This window comes from Thamnophis sirtalis, unplaced genomic scaffold (genome assembly GCF_051295495.1).
Source record: "Thamnophis sirtalis isolate CommonGarterSnake01/CBP01778 unplaced genomic scaffold, rThaSir2_p1.2 scaffold_11, whole genome shotgun sequence".
Taxonomy (NCBI): Eukaryota; Metazoa; Chordata; class Lepidosauria; order Squamata; family Natricidae; genus Thamnophis; species Thamnophis sirtalis.
Window position 1 is genome coordinate 12,234,078 of NW_028261391.1, and position 24,558 is coordinate 12,258,635.

At 39.4% G+C, this 24,558-nt stretch overlaps 1 protein-coding gene across 2 annotated transcripts in view; it reads left to right on the forward strand.

Moving 5' to 3' along the window:
- The first annotated feature begins 6,529 nt into the window (after positions 1–6,529).
- The window catches only part of TBL1XR1 (TBL1X/Y related 1), a 233,321-nt gene continuing 215,292 nt past the window's right edge, over positions 6,530–24,558 (forward strand). The window contains exon 1 of one of the 2 annotated variants that reach the window (XM_087725218.1): positions 6,530–6,650. The gene's annotated coding sequence lies outside the window, so the exon portion shown is untranslated. Of the gene's footprint in view, positions 6,651–7,381; positions 7,545–24,558 lie in introns of those variants that run through there. The other variant, XM_087725219.1, reaches the window with a different exon arrangement.

Sequence of the window (24,558 nt, forward strand, 5' to 3'; positions counted from 1 at the left end):
TGTTGGGGGGCTGTGCCACCCCCCACACATGCACACACGTCTCCCACATGCATCCTGCCCCCTGAGCAGCAGAGACCCGAAAATCTGCTCGCTGGCTGGAGGCGTGCCCGCATGTGTGGTGGAGCTGTGCTGGGGAGAGGGCTCTGCGTACCACCTGTGGCATGCGTGCCTTAGGTTCACCATCATAGGAGTAGATTTATTAGTGGGAGCCACTGGCAAACCAAGTCAAAATGGGTAAGGAAGGCCGTGCCCAGGAATCACAATTGTTAAGTGTCCAATATTGGGACAGATCTCAGATCCTGACTACATTATCAATATAAGCATCATCATCATCAACCCCAATGACTTGTCACAGATCATCCAAATGATAAGGCTTGCCTAAAGAGAAGAGGGAAAGCATATTTTAAAACTGGAACAGATAAAGAGAACTTTAAGCTGGGTGTTAGACAAAGCGAATGTCTTTCAGATACGTTCTTAGAAACCAGTTAAGGCAGTCCTTGTGTCAGCGTTCCAAATATCATCCAGAATTAAATCAGAATCCAAAGCATAGCTTCCATCAAAGTTCCAATTTAATAAGAGAGACATGTTGGTACATCTGTGGGAAACTCGAATCTGAAAGCCTCCTGGGTTTACCATCCAGTTGAAAGTTCAAGACCTTGCCCCCACACCCACAAGTTCATCACATGGTCCAATCCTCCTCTGCCACGCTGGCATTTCCACCCATCTAGTTCCGGTCAGGTGCAGAGACAAAGGATGACCTTGGGCTTCTAGAAAGGAATGTTTTATTTTGACAACAACACATTCTACAATTCTACTCCTTACTATTCCTCCTCCCAATTCCCCACTAATGAAACAGCATAGTAAAGAAAGAGAGAGAGTGTGGCAGGCCAAAGATCCTAACTGGAATATGACTGCAGGCCTGACACCATGACTTACGACTGGTTGCTTAGCGACTTTTTGAAGTTACAACTCAGTTTTGAAGTTGTGATGGCTGCCCCCCCCCATCATATGATTGCATTTCGGGTGCCTGGCAATTGACTCACATTTATGGCAGTTTGCAGTGTCCTGTATTCCTGTGACTTTGATTCACAACATGTTTTTTTTTAAACCGGAGTTTACTACTGGTTTCCACCAAAAAAAAACAAAAAAAAACAAAAAAAACCCACCACACACCCTCTATTGGGTATAGTGACTCTGCTTAATGATTGTAGTGTTTACTCAACAACTGCAGCAGCATTGATTCAACCGTGACCTGTCAAAACCGCGCTCGACTAAGCCGCGCCCGATTAAACCGCGTCACTGACGTCATCAACAGGGCGACAACAGCCAGCGCGGAGAAAGAAGGCCGTTTTAAATAGTGCTTTGAAAGCAAGCCGATTCAACTTAAGGTTTAGGGTTAGGTTTAGGGTTAGGTTTAGGGTTAAGTTAAGGGTTAGGGTTAGGTTTAGGGTTAGGGTTAGGTTTAGGGTTACGTTAAGGGTTAGGATTAGGTTTAGGGTTAGGTTAGGGGTTAGGTTTAGGATTAGGTTTAGGATTAGGTTTAGGGGGGTTAGGTTTAGGTTTAGGGGTTAATTTTAGGTTTAGGGTTTACAGCGTGCTTCTCTCTCCGCGCTGTTGTCGCCTTGTTGATGACGTCAGCTACGCGGTTTAGTCGGACGCGGTTTAGTCGAGCGCGGATTTGTGGTGGAACCGATTCAACAACAGTGGTAGTTGCTTAATAACCACAGCAAGAACAGATTATAAATTTGGACACCCTCACAGTCTCAAATTTGTCTCCTTTAAGGACTATCTGTATCAGGAAATCTTCATGGCACATTGAGAGGGATGTTAGGATGCGTTCAGAAGCAAACTCCCATATTATCAACATCCCAATCTTCACCTTTATAAGCTTGTAATTATTTCACCTGTGCATTAGTAATTAACACCACACTCCAGAACAGGAACCAATGATAAAATGCGCTTTTCTTAGGTGCTGAAGGAAGTTGGCATTTGAGCTCAAGAGACACAAATATACTCGGTGCTTGAAAGTAAATAATTGTTCTTTTCGTATGCTTGGGGCGGTAGAACATGGGGAAGAGCAGGAAATCACCAGGATTGACCTAACACTGCAAACAACACTGGGATTTGCTTGAAATAGTAACTCTTTTAGGAGCATCAATTAAGTAATTGGAGGAAGAGAACATCTTGAGAGGCTGCAGGGCATTATTCCGATAAATAGGTTATTGTGTCTAATCACATCCGAGGTGGCGCAGTGGTTAAATGCAGCACTGCAGGCTATTTCAGCCAACTGCAGTTCTGCAGTTCGGCTGTTCAAATCTCACCGGGTCAGGGTTGACTCAGCCTTCCATCCTTCCGAGGTGGGTAAAATGAGAACCCGGATTGTTGTTGGGGGCAATATGCTGACTCTGTAAACCGCTTAGAGAGGGCTGAAAGCCCTATGAAGCGGTATATAAGTCTAACCATTGCTATTGCTATTGCTATCTACCATAGCAAGCAGCAAGCTTTCCAAATTCCAAACACTGACTCCAAAATATGAAGGATCTCCATTCCATCATCAAAACCCTCTATCCCTCTGCTTTTCTCTGTTCAGATTTCAAGAAGTCCTTTAAATCAGGGTACACGTATTTCAAATGTGCTATTTTTTTAAAAAAAAGTTTCCACTGAAATAAATCACTGAACAGAACCTTTGAACATATTATACAGCTAGGCCTTTAGGCTGACTTAACTGTCATTGACTTTCTAAGAGAATTTGGGAATAGATTGGTCAATCGTTCTTTGAAAAAGAAGAAATCTATCCTATATATGGGGGTAGGGGGGGAAAGGACTTTGATTTGCATACATTTTGCATGCACCAATTCCTATGCATGTTTTTTTTTTAAAAAAACCGATGTTTACAATTGAAATAGAAATACAATCCATCTCATTATAACAAGAAAAAACTGTGACTAGGTAGCTGATCAACAAGGCTATTCGTTCTGTTATTCAGAACGAATAGCCATCAGTTAATCAGTTGGGTTAGAAACAGACAGTCATTCAGACAGTGCAGGGATGGGCACTCAAATGTGGCTTCCAGAGGAACCCAACTTCAGGAATGCAACTGGGGGAAGGGAGGCAGAGATGGTTTTCTTCCGGTTTCTGCCCACCCACCCAGACATCATCACAGATGCTCTGTGCATGCGCAGAAGCACCATGCAGGCACAAAGCAAGCACGCATACTCCCGGTTCCTAACTGGTAGCGAAGATTACATCATTTCATGCCTGGAGGGAGGGGAACTATCTATCTATCTATCTATCTATCTATCTATCTATCTATCTATCTATCTATCTATCTATCATCTATCTATCTATAGTGATATCTATGATAAAGGAGGAGAGCCTGTGGCTTAGTGGCTAGCACAACTGCCTATTATGTAATACAGCACAGGTTCAAATCCCAGTAAGGGTACGGCTAACTGATGAGAGCTAAATAGCTTGAAATAGATCTATACTAGTCTCCCTTTATTTATTTATTTATCAGCACAAATGCAACACATATATCTATATATCTATACATCTCTCTCTCTCTATTGCAGCGAAGGACCTAATATACCTTTTTCTTCCTATTTTCCCCACAAGAAGAAACCCTGTGAGATGAGTTGGGCTAAGAGAGAGAGAGAGAGAGAATGAGTGGCTTTCCTGGTTTTTAGCCTGGTGTCTTAACCACTAGACCTATGATGGCGACCCTATGGCACGTGTGGCAGAGGTGGCACGAAGCACATGAGCTGTTGCCCCAGTTCAGCTGGTCTTCGGGTCTTTGCCGTGCATGCGCAGGGGCGGGACGTGTACATCACAGGTGGTATTGAGCCATTTCTCAGTTGTTGGGTGAACAACTGGTAGCAATGACTGTGAGAGGCTCCACCCACCTGCCCCAACATAATATGCCAGCATTGTGCATGCCCAAAAGGCGGTGTGCATGCACACATGAGGCACATGCGAGCAAAGTGCATGTATGCATGCTCATATTTGCTGGTAAGGAAAGTAAATGAATCCCACCCCTGGTGTACATGTACAAATTGCAATCAATATTATTATTATTTTTGTCAATTAGTTGGCGGGGCTCAGGGGTGGGTTGCTGCCAGCATTACTGCTGGCTTGGTGCACGTGCAATTTTGCGTGCATGCGCTCACTTGTGTGCATGCCTGATGCACGCTCGATGCTCATGCACAATTGCCCATAAATAAGCCTGTGCATGCACAGAACATTAAAAAATGGGGAAAGAAATAGGCCGCACCGACCAGGGAAATGATTTGGAGGCCTGGCAAGTCTGGGCCGCTGCCGATTACGGCGACCCAGGCCACAAACCATTACTGGTTTGGTTGAACCGGTCGGAAGCCACCTCTGGTGCGGCTATTAAAAAGAGCATCTCCTCTTCCGACTTAGCGTCCCTGCCCCCCACAATTTTGCCCTAATTCGATACTGCCGTAAAGGAGGCCCACATCCCCCAATCATGGTCTCTTTCTGTGTGTAGCTGGTTTTCTGAGAGCATTTTAGCAATAGGGTGTGTCCCTCGTCTTAGCGCTCCCTCCTTCCTCATGCTTATTTCTCTCTCTCTCTTTTCTGCTCTGTTACATGCTGCTTTCTTTCCTTTCTGTGTGTTTAATTTCAAACGGAAAGCGCAGCAAATGATTTGCTCTGCTTATGCAACTTCCTGTCTGGCCGCCTCTTTTCCCCCGCCTCCCCCACATTTTCCTCGCCTCCCCCCTTGCAGCATTGGTAACTAGTTGTTTTTGTTTCCAACCAACGCCTGGGATCTGGATTGCATATTTATTGCATAAATAAAGGATCTGGCCCTCGGGATGTTCATCGTCGTGTTTTTACCCTGTCATTTTCTCTTTATTTCTCTGCAAATAGTGCAGGAAACCCCACAGCTCAGATCTAGGGCTGGGTTTGTGCTACACTGTTGCCTGCTTATGGCAGGGCTGAGCACCAGGATGCATCTCTTCCTTCCTCTCTCTCTTTTCACTGGGATGGGGGACACGGAGACCCCTCTTATGCCTGCACAACATGTTTTCTCTTCGCCCCCCGCCCTGAAAATGCCTGCGTATCCCTTTCTATTGATGCATTTTTTTGGGGGGGGGGGAAGCCCCTAATGTGCTTGTAAGCCCTTTGCAAAGCTTGCAAATTAGAAGCCACGCATCCTGGGCTGACATCATGTAACCCAAGCCATCTAATGGTTTATAGCGTGGCGATCCGGTTCCCACGTTTCTCATGGCATCCCTCAATGAACCCGAATCACCCACCAGCTTTGCGTGGCCAGCCCACCCTTTTTGGAGCGTGGCAACCTCTTTCTCTCTCTCTCTCTCTCTCTCTGTGTCATAATGCTTATTTGATTTATCCTTCTTTCCTATTCGGTCCACCGCTTCCAAAAGGCCGCCCACCCGCCTCCCCCAAACAAACCCATCTATTAATCCACCAAACCTCATCAACATTAAAAATAACAACAAACCCCACCACACAAAACCTAAAATGACTCCTTCTGTACACACACACCCATGTATGTATGTATATGTATATATGTGTGTGTGTGTGTATGTAGATGTATGTGTATGTAGGTGTGTGTGCACACACACACACACCATTCCAGGGAAATTCCCGAAGAGCAGAGAAAGAAGCTGCCCCCACCCACCCATTTTCTACCCTTCCCCCATTTGCAGCACTTTGCAATTTTAGCGCCCTGCCTAAATTAAATCAATTCCATTTATTTATTTATTGCACGGCTCCGGTTACCCTCCCCCCCCTTAAATGTTATTTGCGAATCCAGATGTGTTTTTCTGCGCCCTGCCTCCAACCTTCCTCCTCCTCCTTTGGAATCCAATCTGGTTTGTTTTCGCAGGAAGTAGGCGAAAAGAAGGCGAGCGAAGGGAGGAAGGAGGCCGGGCCTCGGCAGCCTGCCCGCCTTCCCCCCTTCCCTGTGTCTATGTGTGCGTGCTTTTATGTGTGTGTGTATGTGTGCAAGAGCGCCTCTCTTTTTTCTCCCTGCTCATTTCTGCACGGCCGGCCACCTTTCCTCTCCCCAGTTGCTGAGCGCCGTTGGCTGTTCAGAGCGGTTTTGGCTCCTTCCCTTAGTAACAGCTTTTACATTCTGCCTCAATTCCTCTTCAATCGAAATCACACACACGCACACACACATAAAGCATTACTCCCCCCCCTTTTCTCCTTTGATTGCCTCCTCCTCCTTCCTTGGGACTTAATCTATAATTTCCCCCCACCGCTTCTCGCTTCCCATCCCCCTCCTCCAGCAGCACCATCTCTCTCTCTCTCTCTCTCAACACACACAAACACACACACACACATACACTCACACCCCTCACCCAGACTCGGGTCATAATTGAATACATTGCATTTCCAACCTTCCCCTCCCCCCCCATTTTCCCGGTGGCTACTTGAAGTCTTCCCCCCCCCCTTTCTTTCTCCCCCTTCTTCCCTTCCCCCCCCCCCTTTGGGCTGCACCCGCAATTGCAAACCCATATATTATACCTCTTAAGAAGAAGGAGGAAGCTGCATGAAATATAGCTCTATGTGTGTCAGCGTGGGGGGCTTTTTCCTCCTCTTTTGCCTCCATTGCAAAAGGAGGGGGGGCGGAGAGCCATACTGAGCCCATCAATTGCAAGGTAAGATTTTTTTTTTTTAAAAAAAGTGTTTCTCTTAAACCTCCCCCTCCCCCACTCTCCGCTTTCCCCCTTTCCCATGTTTGTGCATGTTTGCCTTGTACCCTCTGCGCAGTGCAATATCCAGTGGCAAGCTAGGAAATAATCCCAGGCGCCCCTAAAGTGTATTTTAAGGGGTTATTTCGCGTGGGGGGGGGAGAGTTCAGGGAGGGCGTTGCTGGAAAGGGAATTGAGGGAAAAGAGGGGGGGGAGGGCTGGGGGGGAGGGGCGCCTGTGTTTGTAGCTAGTTGGAGGAAGCGACGCGTGGGGGAGGGGCAGAAGTGTAACAAGCATTGCCCCCCCCTCCCTTTGGGAAAGACAGTGTCTTTTAACTTTAATCTTTTTCGACCTCTTTTATTATTATTGTTATTATTATTTGGGGGCTCATCTTTCCGGAGGTGTTTTCAACCCACCCACCCCCCACTCACTCTCTTTTGATCTTTTTAATTAATTAAAAAAATTAACGTTGGTGGTGGGGAGGGGAAAGTGTTGATTCATCGCGTTTTTGGAAAGTGTGGCGGGGTGGGGGGTGGGGAGGTGGGGGAGGAGAAGAGAAGCCTTTGCACTAATAAATGCAAAGCCAGCAGCCATTATGAAGCAAGCTGGTTTGATTGCCTATTTTTAGACGATTTGGGCCAGAGGAGTTTTTTTTTTTTTAAAAAAAAATATATATATATTTTGCATCGGCGGTTATATATGCATATATGTATATATAATATTCTCGCTGGAAGGAAACGCACGCACACACGGAGAGGTGTCTTATAAAAAAAAAAGAGAGATCCAAGTTCGGAAGTGTGTTTTGCTTGTTCGTGCAGGGTTGTTTTTTTTTCCTTTTTTTGCCCCCCCAAAAGAGAAAAGGTCAGTAGAATTTATTTTTTCACCCCCCCCAATGATTGGTATTTAAAGTGTGGGTTGAAAGAAAAGTTTTGTTGGATGAGGTTTTGCGCCTTAAATGTCTTGTTTGCAAGCGGTGTGGGGGTGGGGGAGGAATGTGGCAGAGTGAACTCACACCGGTGGGGGAGGGGGAAGAGCTTAGCAGTGGCTTTTGCTGTGTCTTTGGAAAATAATAAAGGGGGGGGAGGGCTTTTGATGGCTTCTTTGCACCCCCCCTTTAAAATCTAGGCTGTTACATCTTCTGGGAGGATAATAATTTGTTTTTGTGGACGCTGTTTTGGAAATTGGAGCAAAATAAAACCTTTTTTAAAAACTGTTCCAGGGGCAGAATCGTAAACTATATTCTAATAGCCAAGTTGTGGAATGAACTTTGGTCCCTGGGAAAACAATGGTGCAAAATTCAAGAGTTGCATGTCCATAAAGGCCTAGTTTTGAAATCAGGGTGGCTTTACCCTGTTCTCCCTTCCACGTGTAAAAAGTCTCAAGATCGTATCAGTGAACGGTGCAATTTCTTTTCTTTTTCTTCTTTTAATGGTGTGCTTTGAAAGAAGGATATATATTTGCAGTGCAGAGCTAGATCTGGTTAATCATCTACCTGCCATGGTAAATGTTAATTCACTTTATTATCCTTTTGGATCTTTAGTGGAAAAAGAGGCGGATTATTCAATGGCTGAAGGGAAACCAGGGGAAGAGAGAGAGACCAAACTAGAAAAACAACCGTGGCTGTGGATTTTCTGGAGTGTGGAAGTTGTTTTAAAAACAAACCCTGAACTTTGCTTGGTATATAGTGGTTGGACAAAATGTCTATTAAAGGGTGTCCCTGAATTGCCTGGAATTTCTGACTCCTACATGTGCTTCACTTCCTTCCTCCTCTTTTTTTTTTTTTTTTTTTGCTGGTGTAAAGGGAGTTGCATTTTCATTTATATGAGGCATTGTAGAAATCTCATTTTTTTTTAATCAGTCTGGGATTTGGGGGAGTGAGTAGGAGGAAGGTATTCTATTTAACCTCAATAGTGTAGTTTGGGGTTTCTTTTTCAGTCAGACTTAAGTAGAAGTTCAGTTTTGATTCATGAACAGGAATAATACAGAAACTTGTGGTATGTAATCTGTTTTGGCCTTGTATCTCAATTGTGTTTTACTTATTTACTGCCTGAACATGATATTCTCTCTCCTCTTAAAAGCACATTTTATTCAAAAATTTGGGGAAAGAGTTGTGGACTTGGACTAGGCCTCAAACGTGGGAGTTTTGTTGATAACAGAGTAAGGTTGATAAAAGTAGATGTGTTTGCAGAATCTGAGTACCCATTCTTCACCAAAACATGGCTTTGTGGATTAACCCAGTTTCCTCAGATGGCATGCCACACTGAACCAGTGAGAAATTGTAAGATTAGGCAAATATATATAGAGAGCATACATGGTTTCATGGAGTGTCTAAACTTGCTTTTAAATTTTCACCTATATAGAAGTATTCCATATTTTTCCCCTTTGTGGTGGGACTCAAAAATACTAGGAAAACAGCAAAACTTCTTTCCCCTCTAAATATGGATATGATTGAGAAGGAAAGGTTTGAAAAACCAATATGGACAAATAACATGTTGGCGTTTAGACTGTTATAACATTCTTACAGGTAGATGTTGCAATTTTTTTTAAAAAAAACATTGGATTTTACTGATAGTCCTTGATTTACAACAATTTGTTTGGTGACCGAAGTTACCGCTGCACCGAAAAATGTGACTTTTATGATTGGTTTTCATGCTTGGGATTGTTGCAGTATCTCCATGGTCACATGATCAAAATTCAGGCAACTGTCATGAATTTATTATGGTTGCACTTACCTGGGGTTTATAGATCACCATTTTGTAACTTTCCCAACTGGCTTGTGACAAGCAAAGTCACTGTGGGTGTGGGACCCAGATTCACTTAAGAACTGCAATAATTTTTGAACTGTGGCAAAAAGGTTGTATAATGGGGCAAAACTCACCTTCCTTGCTTAGCAACAGAAATTTTGGGCTAAATTGTGGTCGTAAGTAGAGTACATGGTCATAGAGTCTTGAATCATCCCTTAATTCTATAAACCATGTTTGTTAAACTATGTTTTGGCCTGAAACTGAGTTGGCTGTCTTCCCACAACATGTACTATAACACATTTTATAAATCATGAACAACCGAATGGAACAGTAGACATAGAAGTGTGAAGGGCAAACCCCAAGTGTTGATATTTCTATTGATTTTCTTTGTAATTCAATAATATTTTGCAATGGAGACTTTAATGGCAGTACATTTATGAAGGGGGGAAAAGGGGATTTTTTTCTACAATTTATAATGAATTTACATATTTCACAACTAGAAAATATGTTGTTGACCGCTACATTGTGTATGGACTCACTGCTATAGTAGTTCTTTACTCATGGGAGAATTCTAGTCAATGGTAGAGTGGTTTTTGGTATATAAATTATATGAACAGAGATGATAGATTATGGACCTTCCTTAATGGAAGATTTTTCACACCTATCCTTCAGTAGATGCAGTTGTGATTCCTGTAAAATTCTTGTGGGTGAGAGATGAAAGGATTTGAATATTTTAAATAATTGACCCACTTATGGGAGATGTCTGCCAATAACTATAAGCTGTGAGAACTAAATATAACTTTTCTGATAATACCCAAGTCTTCTGAGTTACAATTCTCATAATTGATGGCTAATGTTCCATTGGCTGACTTGAGTGGCAGCTGAAGGAATTATAGCCCAACATTTAACCAAGAAAATAGGAATAGATTGGTTAAATAATATTTCTTGTAGAGATGTAGGATGTATTTGAGATCAGAAAACGAACAAGATGGTGGTCATACTCATAATGGCATGACTGCCATCTTGTAGGTTTTTAACAGAGTCCTTGAATAAAAGGGGAATTATTATTATACAATTGTATCACAGCGGCCAGTTGTTTCGCTGGATTTGACATTGATTACTAGTCAGGCCCCACCCAGGGGCCTAGGACTTTATAACGTAATATGCGTGCAGATCCAAGCAGTGCGGCTTTTTGCATTTGACTGATGGAGATTTTGTCAATTTTTAACTGTTTTAAATGTAATTCCACTGCTTTTGGAATAGCACCCAGTGTGCCAATTACCACTGGAATTACCACTGCTGGTTTGTGCCATAATCGTTGAATTTCGATTTTTAAGTCCTGGTATTTCATGATTTTTTCATATTCCTTCATATTCCTTCTCATCGACCCTGCTATCACCTGGTATTGCAATGTCTATGATTGTAAGCTTGTTTTTCTCAACCAGTGTGATTTCTGGTGTATTATGCTCCAGGATTTTGTCCGTTTGTATGCGAAAATGACCATCTTGACCATCTGATTTTCGGTGACTTTTTCAGGCTTATGTTCCCACCAGTTTGTTGCTGTTTTAATATTATAATTTTTGCACAAATTACAATGGATCATTTGTGCTACTGAATTAATTATTATTATTATCAGCAACAACAGAATTGTATCACAGCGGCCAGTTGTTTCGCTGGATTTGGCATTGATTACTAGTCGGGCCCCACCCAGGGACCTAGGATGTCGTAACGTATTTTTGTAATATGTGTGCGGATCCAAGCTGTGCGGCTTTTTGCATTTGACTGATGGTGATTTTGTCAATTTTTAACTGTTTTAAATGTAATTCAAATGCTTTTGAAATAGCACCAGTGTGCCGATTACCACTGGAATTACCACTGCTGGTTTGTGCCATAATTGTTGAATTTCAATTTTTAAATCCTGGTATTTCGTGATTTTTTTCATGTTTCTTCTGTCAACCCTGCTATCACCTGGTATTATTATTATTATTATACAATTGTATCACAGCGGCCAGTTGTTTGGCCGGATTTGGCATTGGTTACTAGTCGGGCCTCACCCAGGGGCCTAGGACGTTGTAACGTATTTTCGTAATATGCGTGCAGATCCAAGCAGTGCGGCTTTTTGCATTTGACTGATGGTGATTTTGTCAATTTTTAACTGTTTTAAATGTAATTCCAGTGTTTTTGGAATAGCACCCAGTGTGCCAATTACCACTGGAATTACCACTGCTGGTTTGTGCCATAATCGTTGAATTTCGATTTTTAAGTCCTGGTATTTCGCAGTTTTTTGATATTCCATCTCATCGACCCTGCTATCACCTGGTATTGCAATATATATGATTGCAACCTTGTTTTTCTCAACCCTTGTGATGTCTGGTGTATTATGCGCCAGTATTTTGTCCGTTTGTATGTGAAAATCCCACAAGATCTTGACCATCTGATTTTCGGTGACTTTTTCAGGCTTATGTTCCCACCAGTTAGTTGCTGTTTTAATATTATAATTTCAAAGAAATTGCATGCATAGCCTTTAGGAGGCTTATAGAGTACTCTTGGGGGCTGGAGGGGGGCAAAATTAAGCAAAAAAAGGCCCGTTTTTCACTCATTTCTGTGTTTCCCAACCTCCAGGAGCTCTCTGAAAGACTTGCACGGCCATTTTGGTGAAGGGGGTGGGGGTTTCAGGAGGCAAAAAATGCTGTATTCAGTATATAAGATGCACCCAGATTTTCAGCCTCTTTTTTGAGGGAAAAAGGTGCGTCTTATACTCCAAATACGATATTTGCAGTGGTGAAATTGCAGTCTTGCCTGTTTTGAACACACATCCCAGCATGCTGCTCTTAGGAGATACACTACAAATGATATTTTTATCTATACCGAGGCATCTGCAGATGCATGTACAGCCACTTTTGATTGTTCACCTACAAGGTCACATAAAGAACTGGCAAATGCCTTTGTGTACACCAACTGTGGCTTGTTGTTTTGGCAACTCAGTGTATATTGTGCAGATTTAGCTCATTTGGCTAACATGATTGAGTATTTATCATAGCATGAACCCAGAAAATGAGTTGATTCAGTTAACTGGGTTAAGGACTGTGAAAACAGCTTCTATTGTGATGTAACAGCACAGTAAAAAAAAATCTTACAGTGTTCATAGGTTTCCTTTTAAAAATCTGGTTATTATAAGTTAAATATATAAAATAGAACAAAAATAGCAAAAGGCTTCCTCGTGCAAGACATTAAACTTAGAATAGAACTGGAGTTAATAATTATTTATTGAATTTAAATCTTAACTACCCACCAAAGAAAACTAATGCTTAACTTATACTTTGGGTTCACACACTATGCTAGCACATGGCTTGTTAGTTGGTTTTCTACCTTACACAAAGCTGTAAATCATACTTTCTAAATGACAGTCATTGAGTTCCCATAGTGTAGGCTGTATTTGCATGGCATGTTAATAAAGACTTTGGTTAACAAGTGTGCACATGCCATTTTACTTGTTTCTATATGTATGCAGCTTAACAAATAGATTGGCCACCATTTTGGATTTGTTTTTTGAAGTTGTGAATATGCATTAACTATATTGTAGGTTGCAAATTTTGGCAGTTTGGAACTTGGAGTGATTCCTAAACCTCTGATAAAATTGATATGCATTAAAATGATCATAGGCTACTCATTTGTTCGGGGATTTTTGAAGCATATATTGTCACTTTTAACATGATGAGTAGGTACAAAACACCGCCTTAATCTTAGGTCTTACCGTGTTGTGTTGCATGAATTAAGCGTGATTTAATTTGCAGACCATAGTTTAACTTGATATGTGGTATTCAACCTCTGTCAAAACAAAGCAAAACCTTCAGTTATATTTTCCCCCTCAGATTTATCCCCATTATTTAAAAGTTTCAAGGATTATTCGAAGTGGTTTTGTTTTCTGCACCTACATTTGTGTGCTTCCTATTCATTCAACACAAGTTGGAGATATGTTAAGGCTGGATCTATAAAAGTCAAATTCGTAGAGATGCCTTACCAATCAGGAAATGCCAGGACTTTTATCCCATGTAATAATTGTGAGCACCTGTGATACATTTGCTACTTCCTTCTAAAGGGTAGGTGGAGGTAAGGAAACTATTAATAGGCATGTTTTGATGGCTGTTTGATTCAGATGAATGTATTCATTCCCAGCTGAATTGCTTGTAACGAAAAAGGTGAGTATTTGTCAGTTATAGGGAAGTTAGCTTGAACACCAGGTGACTCTGCTTACATGACGTGCTTCAACCCCTTGGTTATTTGATAAGTTGTTTCAGAAGTTAATAGTTTCTTTCAGGTTCCAGTAACAATGAATACTTGTTTGGTTCTTTGAAATGCTAAAATCCAAATGCAAAATGCTTTAAAATTTAGCTTGTGGGACTGTAGGAATTCCTGTAATTTTTACCTCAAGTGATAATTAGGAGAATTCATAAAAAATAGTGCTAGGGTCATGTTAAGCTGAAATGTGGGTGGCTCACTTTGACTCCATATGTTGTGTGAACTTAGTCAGGATGGCCTGCAAGCATTTATACCAGGGAAAAAGAGAATTTTAAATGCATTTCCCTAGATACTTTGCAAATACATATTTTAGATGTTATGTCTGAACCCAGCCAATTGTTTATTCAAGATAAGCAAATCATATCTAGGCAGGCTGTGCAAAGTCAGGCATTCTGACTCATTTGGACTAATGCTAAGCCATTGTTCAAACATTGTTTTGGCTGAGTCACAAATGGCAAGTTTGCACAACATGGAAAGCATAAATGGTGGTCTATTACCATGTTTTGGTTCAGTCAACAATTTAAGTCAAATGAAAATGGTATTCTATCTAGGTTGGGGATTTTTAATGTATTGATACATTATAATTACTGAAAGTCCTCATTGAATGACTGCCTTGTTTAGTGACTGCAGTATGATAAAATAACTTTTATAACCATTCCTTGCTCAAATGAAATCAGAGTCAAGGTTGCAGTTTGACTTAATGACTACTGCAATTGATGACTGAGTTGCCTGCTGCAATTGTGATTGCTAAATGAGGACTACCTGTATGATGGATATTTTATGTTATCTAGGCTTATTGACTGAGCTGCATGGTGACGTAAAGGTGAAGACACTTGTATCCCATTTGGAAGGTTAAGAGTTCTATCCTAGGCAGCGACAGTTGTCAGGGCACAAAGAGAAAATATCTGCTGCGATCTCCATGTAGGCATCAGGAAGGGCTTCTGGCCAGTAAATGCTCAGCTCCACTCAGTCACCCCAACTCCATCCGGAAGGAAAGGGAAAAAAGGGTCATAAAAAGAAAAAAAATCTAGGCTTATTGATTGTTTGATTTATTTTATTTTTTTGATTGATTTATTATATTTCTATGCCGCCCTTTTCCCCGAAGGGGACTCAGTTGTTGAGAATCCTAGCAAAATATGGTGGATTGAAAATTAAAAACCAGTCTGTGCATGTTTTAACATTCTTTTTAATGAACTCTATTATTTCATTTGCAAGGAAAACCTAAAGAACATCCAATTCTTTCTTAAAGAAGAGTACATTTGTGCAGAATTCTTACCTTGATATATTATTTTACATCAGAAATACTGGAATTAAGCCTATGTTAGCGCTGCATTCTGCTGTTATCAGACAGTAGTTGCAGGGGATGTATAAATAAACACAGTCAGTTAGCTGTTTTGCTGTTGTGTTATGAAATAAGGGCAGGGCCTTTTCACTAAAGGCAGTACAATTAAGGAAAAACATTACACATTTTTCTCCATTTAGGAAGCCAAATAATAATGATTTATTAGTTTAAATTTTATTTCAGTCTTCTGAATACATGCAGGGTTCTTCGGAAAATTTATCTTTGCCTAGCACTTGGCTACTTAGAAAAAGGTGATTCATAAATAAAACAAGGATCAGAATAAACATAATGATGTAGATGATGCAAAAGATATTTTGGCATCTGCATTGAGTAGCCTTGTAAGTAAGTGTAAGTGTTTTTAAATTTTAGCTTTCACAAATTATAATAAGCAATTCTAATTCATCCCTCTGTTTCCATGAATTACATGAAAAGTGGCGCAATAATAGCATTTTTTTAAAATATAAAAACTAATTCTATTATAACATTTCCTGGGAAGAACAGACATGAAAGAAAACTCAATAACTTCACAGATAATTTATATCTTTATCAGGTATCAAATGTACCATATTTTTCAGAGTATAAGATGCACCTTTTCCCCTCAAAAAAGAGGCTGAAAATTTGGGTGTGTCTTATACACTGAATACAGCATTTTTGCCTCCTGAAACCCCGCCTCCTTCATCAAAATGGCCATGCATAGCTTTTAGGAGGCTTTCAGAGAACTCCTGGGGGCTGGGGAGGGCAGAATGAATAGAAAACAAGCCATTTTTTGCTCGTCCCCCCCCCCACCTCCCAGGAGCACTCTACAAGCCTCCTAAAGGCTATTTATATCTTCTTTTTTTTTTTGAAAAAAAAAAGCAGGCCCGTTTTTGCGAGGTTTGCAGAGTGCAAACACTTTTTTTTTTTTTAAAAATTGCCTCTTCAAAACCTTGGTGCGCCTTATACTCTGGTGTGTCTTATACTCTGAAAAATACGGTAGATTTTAAGCACAAATGTGCAGTTTCTAGGCATCTTTTTCAAAGGGGCAGTTTAGCCTGCACTGCAGATAGTTTTCAACTCACAACAGTTCACTTAGTGACTGTAAAGTTACAAAGGCACAGAAAAAAGTGACTTATGACCATTTTTCACACGACTGTTGCAGCATCCCCATGGTCACATGATCAAAATTCAGCAACTATTTGGCAACTATTTCATATTTATGACGGTTGCAGTGTCCCAGGGTCACTTGATCACCTTTTGGGACCTTCTGACAAGCAAAGTCAATAGGGAAGCCAGATTCGCTTAATAAACATGTTACTAATTTAACAATTGCAGTGATTTTCTTAACTGTGGCAAGAAAGGTCATAAAATGGGACAACAGTCATATAACCATCTCACTTAACAACAGAAATTTGGGCTCAATTGTAGGCATGTTGAGTACCTATATTTTACTGCAAGTGATTTTTTTGGGGGAAAATAGGATAGTCTTTTTCTTTTAGAATATATTCAGAAAAAGTGGTTTTAAAACTAAGTGGACAAAATGTTGAGGAATTATGGAGCTTTTATTTGTAAGCCGTAGCAGTTTCTGAGGTTAAAAGTTGGGATGCAGCTTAATTTTTTTCTTGCTTATTATAACTATGTTGCTTCGTGAACAGGATCAATATTATATTTTATACAAGCAAATTATTTAGAACTGGCCCAGTGCTTAGAATCTGTGTAATAAATAGTTAAATTGTGTCACGATTCTCCCATTGCATTAGACCATGGTTTAATAAATTATCTATTAATAAAAAAAATAAGCTATACTTTAATTTCCGCACCATTGTATCTGGATTTGCAAAAATGCTAAAACCAACAGTCCATGTCATGTTTTAGTACAATATAATTCATGGTCAGAATTAAATTGTGATTACAATTTTGGACTTTTTCTACAATGCAACACATTATTTCTGAAATGTAGGACTTCTCTTGACGGAAAAAGTCTGTTTCAGCAGGATTTAGAGCTGACCATGCTGTTTTCTCAATCCATCTCAGCAATGAATAATTTTATTTTCCTTAAAGTAATTTACACCTTATCTAGCTCACCTCCTAATCTCAAAACTTCTAAAACATTAAGCACATAAGGTTGAGATGAGGATTTTTATTTGGCCCATTTCATTTTTCCCTTTATTTGGCAAGCTTCAGCATTTTAATTTCTTAGCTTTCTTTTTTGAAAGAAATTTGTGTCTTACCAAACCAAGACAGAGGTGACTAAATGGTATGAATGGGTTTGTGGAGGGTGGAAAAGAAGGTAATGCAAGGTTGGTGTTTGTGAAGTTAAGTAATAGTTGCCTGCATGAGCATTGTGTAACTATGTTGTTTTATGTATCCTTGCTGAACAGTTCATTGCCTCCTTTTTATTGGCATACTAGAAGTTTATAGAAAGTATTAGGTAGAGTATTTAATTCTGCAAAAGGTTTTTTTCATCAGGAAGAGGTTTTTTGAGCAGAGTTTTTTTGTTAAAGATATTCCCCGTTACTTAAAAAAAAATCCCCCAAACCTTTTTGGAGTACCTAAAAGAACCCTTGAATGCTTCCATTGCTCCCTTGATTGATAATTATTATTTAGCTACTTTGAATGCTTTTGGAAACCAGTGAACAGTAATTTGAGAAACACATTGACCTGATATTTGAAAAATGAGGCTTGGCAGTACAGTTAGTCCCTAAAGTGAATCCATATATATTAGTCAATTTTTCATGGTTAGGTAAGGATTGATATAACTGTTCTATTTGTTCTTCAAAACCATTGTGAGCTGAACAGAGGAAAGGGAGGTTAAGCCATTTTTTTCCTGTTCTCTAGAAATCTGAAAATGTAACACTTGTGTGCTGAAATATAATTTGAAGGATGTAAATTCATTTAGCTTAGTCCTGGTTTATGCTTTTATGGCATCTGGTATATGATAATGGACATAAGTAATAAAAAGCGAAAAGAGTCGTTATATGCACCACACTACCTTGAATACTTTAGAGAAGGGGAGGGTATTTATACATTTATGTAGATTTTACCTCAGCAATATTTAGAATTAGAATTCTTTATTGGCCAAGTGTGATTAGACACACAAGAAATTTGTCTCCGGTTCATAAGCTCTCAGTGTACATACAGCAATAGTGATAGATCATTATCATACTCATGGTAAAATACGTTAATCATATAACATTATTTAGGGTCCAGTAAATAGGATAAAAAAAAAATTGTACACCAAGGTTTTAACCAGTGTTCAGGAGAAGAAATTTTATAGAAAAAGGGTTGAATCACAGATGAGTACAGATTGTCCTCGACTTAAAAATAGCTCATTTAGTGACCATTCAGTTGTAATGGTGCTGATTTATGACCATGTTTCACACTTATAACTACTGCAGCATCCCACTTGTCACACAATCCAAATTTGGATGCTTGGATGAAGGACAGGATAGACAGCAAACTACACAACCACCAGACAAGATGGAGCATCTCTCCTCTCTAGAAGTGCAAGGTGCTATGGAACCAAGACCTAGCCGCATGACTACTAGACGTATGGAGAAACAAGCTAAGAAGCAACAGTATCAACAATCATCGGCCATCGATCAAGGAACTACAACAACAAATCTGGAAGCAGTGGGAGGAGCTAAACCTAAGGTTAAACAGGCCGTGCAGGAAGCTCTAAAAATGCTTCAACCAACCAAAGATGACAACTAAGATTTTAACATGGAATGTCAACGGACTGAACTCTCCACAGAAGAGGAAGAAAATATTTCATTATCTTAAACAGTTTAAGAACGATGTAATTTGTTTGCAAGAAACTCATATCAAGTCAACTGATCAAAAATATTTGATCAACTCAAAACTTGGTCAACATTTTGCAGCTTCTGCTATGGAAAAGAAGAATGGTATAGTTGTATACTTAAGAAAAGATATGAAAGCTGAATTAATAGAAGCAGATCCCTTCGGAAGATATATTGCTTTAGACTTAATCTTAGAAGGGAAAAAGACATTACTTTTGGGAATTTATGCACCCAATCAACAGCAAGATAGATTCTATAGAAATCTTCATGCTAAATTAGTACAGTGGGACTATAGTTCCTGTATACTATTGGGTGACTGGAATGGAGTGATAGACACTAAGAGAGATAAGAAGATTTCCCGCCTAAATACCAAGATGCGAGCAAAGTTACCCAAATCCTTCTTTGACATTATGGATGATTTTGAATTGAGAGATATCTGGCGAGAAAGAAATGCAGAGGAATACGACTTCACTTTCTTCTCGGACAGGCATCAATCCCTTTCAAGGATTGATTTTATTCTAACCACTAATGATTTGCTTTCTAGGGTCAAGAAAACAAAGATTGCAGCTAGAGTCCTTTCGGACCATAACCCAGTTTGGATGGAGTTGGGAAGGGTAGTGCAGGCAAGAAGGTTTTGGAGACTGAATGAAAATTTATTTAGATATGAAAACTATATTAATGATTGTAAAAAATTACTATCTGAATATTTTGTTTTGAATATGAATAAGGGTACATCTATGGAATTTGTATGGGATGCAAGCAAAGCGTATATGAGAGGAGTTTTGATGAATATAAATAAAACACATAGAAATAAGCAAGGGTTAAAACGAACAGAACTGGAAGAGGAAATTAAGAGAAAAGAGCTCGAGTTAACAAGGAAACCAGACGATACAAAGGTTAAGGAAACTATTAACATATTAAAATCTCAATTTGACATGTTGATCTCTGACCAGGTAGCTACTAATTTATTATATGCAAAACACAATACTTTTTGTAATGCAAACAAACCTGGCAGATGGTTAGCTTATCAGATTAGGAAAAAAAGGAAAACTCGAAATATATCTAAACTGATTTACAGAGGGAAGGAGGTGTTCCAACAGGAAGAGATTCAAAAGGCTTTCTGGGAATTTTTTACAGAACTGTATAAAGGGGATAAAATTAATGGTTTAGACATAGACAAATATTTAGACAAGGAGAAAATACCTTCAGTTAGAGAAGAACACAGGCAAAAATTGAATCAACCAATAACCTCGGGGGAAATCCTGCAGGTAATTAAGCAATTAAAGCCAGGGAAAGCACCAGGTACAGATGGCTTGACAGCGGTTTACTATAAAAACTTACAGTTAGAAATGGTAGAACCTCTTAGAGAATTATTTAATATGATTCAAACGGAAGGTAAAGTCCCTCCATCTTGGAAGACAGCGTTTATATCTTTGATACCCAAAGAAGATCAAGATACTACTCAACCCAAAAATTATAGACCCATTTCATTACTGAATGTAGATTATAAAATTTTTACTAAAATATTAGCAAATAGGTTAATGTTGGTCATTCAACAATTGATACATACGGACCAAACAGGTTTTATACAAGGGAGACAGATGAAAAGTAATGTCAGATTAATTATTAATGCATTAGAATATTTGGGAAAGAACAACCAGATCCCTGCTGCGTTTATATTTTTGGATGCTGAGAAGGCCTTTGATCGAGTTAACTGGCAATTTCTGCTGAAGATATTGCAAAAAATGCAGATAGGAGATAATTTTTTACAGTCAATTAAAGCAATATACCAACAGCAAACAGCACAAATCATAGTCAATGGAAGTTTAACAGACTCTATTCAAATTGGAAAAGGTACAAGACAGGGTTGTCCTTTGTCCCCATTATTGTTTATTATAACTTTGGAAGTATTGTTGAATAAAATACGGGGCTTGGATGGTTTAAAAGGGATCAAGATTAGGCAGCAAGAATATAGAGTCCGCGCTTTTGCGGATGATTTGGTCATAATATTGGAACAACCGCAGGAATCCAGTATGGTTTTAATGAATACGATTAATCAATATGGTCAAGTGTCTGGCTTTAAAATAAACTTAGGAAAAACCAAAACATTAGCTATAAATATGAATATTAAACAAAAGGAAGAATTAGGAGTGATGCTAGGATGTGAGGTAGTTAAAAAAGTCAAATATCTTGGAGTCAACATTTTAACTTCAAATGGGAAGTTATATAAGCATAATTATGAACCACTTTGGCATAGCATACAGACAGAGATGAAAAAATGGGAGAAATTGCACTTATCTTTGCTGGGCAGGATAGCGGCAGTGAAAATGAACATTTTACCAAAATTTTTATTTCTTTTCCAAATGTTACCTATACTTAAAAAAGATGCGAACCTTTTAGAATGGCAGAAGGGTATCAACAAATTTGTGTGGGCAGGAAAGAAGCCGAGGGTAAAGATGAAAATAATGCAAGATGCACGTGAGAGAGGAGGACTGAAACTACCTAATTTAAAACTATATTATGATGCAGTGGTATTATCTGTAATTAGTGATTGGATTCATTTAACCAATGATAGAATATTGAACATTGAGGGACACGATCTGGTATTTGGTTGGCACGCTTACCTGTTATTCAACAAAAAATTGGATAAGAACTTTAAAAGTCATATTTTAAGAAATGCTTTATTGCGGGTTTGGAAGAAATACCAATATAAATTAAATGACAAGATACCCATGTGGGCAATTCCTAGACATGCAATTGAAAATATGAATACAGCACAAAAACAGGACAGATTCACTTACAGACAGCTTCTTACCTCGGAAAGGGGGGTATTACAATTAAAATCTTTAGAGGTATTAAAAGAGGAGAAGGTAATTCAAACATGGTTCCAGTATGGGCAATTACAGGCTAGGTGGAAAATAGATCAAAAAATTGGTTTTATTCAAGTTGAGGATAATCTGTTTAGACAAATAAGAGATCAAAGCTTAATGCATATAAAGAGGATATATAATGTATTAATACAGATGGATTCGGAAACAGAATTAGTTAAAGATTGTATGATAAAATGGGCTCAAAATATTGAGGAACCAATAATGTTGGATACATGGGAAAGAATTTGGGTAAGAAATGTGAAATTTACACAAGCTCAAAATCTGAGAGAAAATTTTTACAAGATGTTCTACAGATGGCATTTAGATCCTAAAAAGTTGGCTTCTATGTATCCGAATGTACAGCCTAAATGTTGGAGGTGTGGTTCTCTCGATGCTACGTATTATCATATATGGTGGACCTGCCAAAAGGTTAAGGCATTTTGGATAAAAATATGGTGGGTCATGCAAAATGTTTTTAAAAGAAGGATAAAGTTTATTCCTCAGTTATTTTTACTAGGTATATGTACTGATTTTACAGTGGTAGAGACCAATTTGATTCTGCACCTGATAACTGCAGCAAGACTGTTGGTGGCGCAATATTGGAAGAAGGAAGACTTGCCTACAATCCAAGAATGGACATTGAAAGTAACAAACTTAGCTGAAATGGCTAAAATATCGGCATATCTCAAAGATCATTCAAATGAGAGATATAAACGAGACTGGAAAAAATGGATTGACTATATACAAAATAAATACGGGACTAAGAAATTCCAGTTAGCCTATGCTTAAGATCAGAAATGATTTAAACTGTTAAAAGTCAGTTCAGTAAGAAGAAGCTAAGTTCAATCTAGAATGTCATTAATTTCTTTATTTCTTTTTTCTCAATAGATTTTAGACTGTGCTAGTTAAAAATCCATACCGTGTACGGGTTCTGGGAAGTCGGGGGGGGGAAGGAGGAGGGGGGATGGGGGGGTGGAGGGAGGGAGGGGTATACACAACAACAAAAAAAAAATTGTACTTCAATGTTTTAATGATTGACAAATGATGACATGTTTGTGTTTTTTTTTTTTAAAGAAAAATAAAAAAGCTCTCTTAAAAAAAAAAAAACAAATTTGGATGCTTGGCAACTCACTTATATTTATGACATGTCCCGGGTTATGTGACTAGCTTTTGCGACCTTCTGACAAGCAAAATCAATAGGGAATCCAGATTCCCTTAACACCTGTGTTATTAACTTTAACAATTACAGTGATTGACTTAACAACAGTGGCAAGAAAAGTCATAAAATGGGGCTAAACTCACTTAAAAGATAAATTTTGGGCTCAATTGTAGTCGTAAGTCGAGGATTACCTGTAGTCTATATATAGGTAGTTGTCGACTTAAATCCATTGAACTATGGTTCAGAATTATGGTAACCTCATAAAAAGCGATGACCCATTCTCTGCTGTCACATGATCTCAATTCAAGTGCTTAGCAACTGGCTCGTATTTAGGAAGGTTGCAGAATTACAGTGAAATGATCACAATTTGTGACTTCCCTGTTGGCTTCCAACAAGCAGTCAATTTAAGAGCCTATTTCTTACACCAGGGGTGTCAAACTCGTGTCGTCACAGCGTCGTCACGTGATGAACTTCTCCCCCCTTTGCTAAATCGGGCAGGGGTGTGGCCAGTGCGTGACGCATCCGGCCCATGGGCCACGAGTTTGATACCCCAGTCTTACATGATTGCCTTAACTGTGTGATTCCCTTAATAACTGTGGTGAAAATGGTGGGAAAATTGGGCCCAGTCATGTGATGACTGGCTTGATGACTTGCACTGACTCCCGACAGAAATACTAATCTGAGTTGTGGTTATGAGTTGAGAACTATGTGTGCTTGTTTTGAATTCAAAATGTATCTTGTTCTTCCTGTAGATTTATACTTTGGTTTAACTTGTATGCCAGTGAACATATAAATATACATATAAAATGCAGTTTTTCCTGATTGGACACAGAAATTCAATTCAGAAACTTGCAAAACACCCTCTGCAAATTGGAGCGTAATCAAGAACAAAATATCCAAGCTTCAAATATACATTTGAAAAGGGGTCTAAATGTGGAAAGATTGACTGGAGGAGTCATAGAAATCAGAATGAATGGTTAAAATAGTCATCCATTGTGAAAAATATTATCCCATTGTGCAATGCAAAACAGGAAAACAACTGAAAGTAACAGAAAGCTGTGTCCGTTTCTCATTACTGCACTTACAGATCCTGTAGAAATTAGTTAAATTGGGCCATTATAGAGCTATATAGGGGTATAAAACTCAAGGCCCAGGAGCCAGATCCGGCTTGCAGGGTGCTTAGATATGGCCTGTGGTGTCACTCTGGAAACAGCAAGAACTGGCCCACGGTGCCTCTGCCAGCAAAAACAGAGCTTGGGAGGGCGGTCTGTGGCCCTCCTAAGCTCCATTTTCGCTGGCAGAGGGTTTGCAAGAGGCCATCGCAGCCGAAAACTGAGCTCGGGAGTCCACTTGGGCCACCAGAGGTGGCTCTGACGAGTGACATCAAGCTGGCCAGCCATTCCCTGGTCAGGGCCCCCTGTCTCTCCCCCTCCAAGCTCCCCCCCAACATAGCCCTGATGTGGCCCTCAATGAAATCAAGCTTGACACCCCTTTTATAGAGGTATGTAAATATAGCATAATTAATCTCATGAAAAATGTAAATTATATGTTGAAGCTAATTATTATAGATGCAATTGATCATAGTCGTAGCTAGCTATAAATTTGGCCATGTCATGTGGGGGAATTCACTAGAGAAAGCAATTAATGTTTAAAGAGTTAGTGGTTAAAGAAAACCAGGCTGTCAA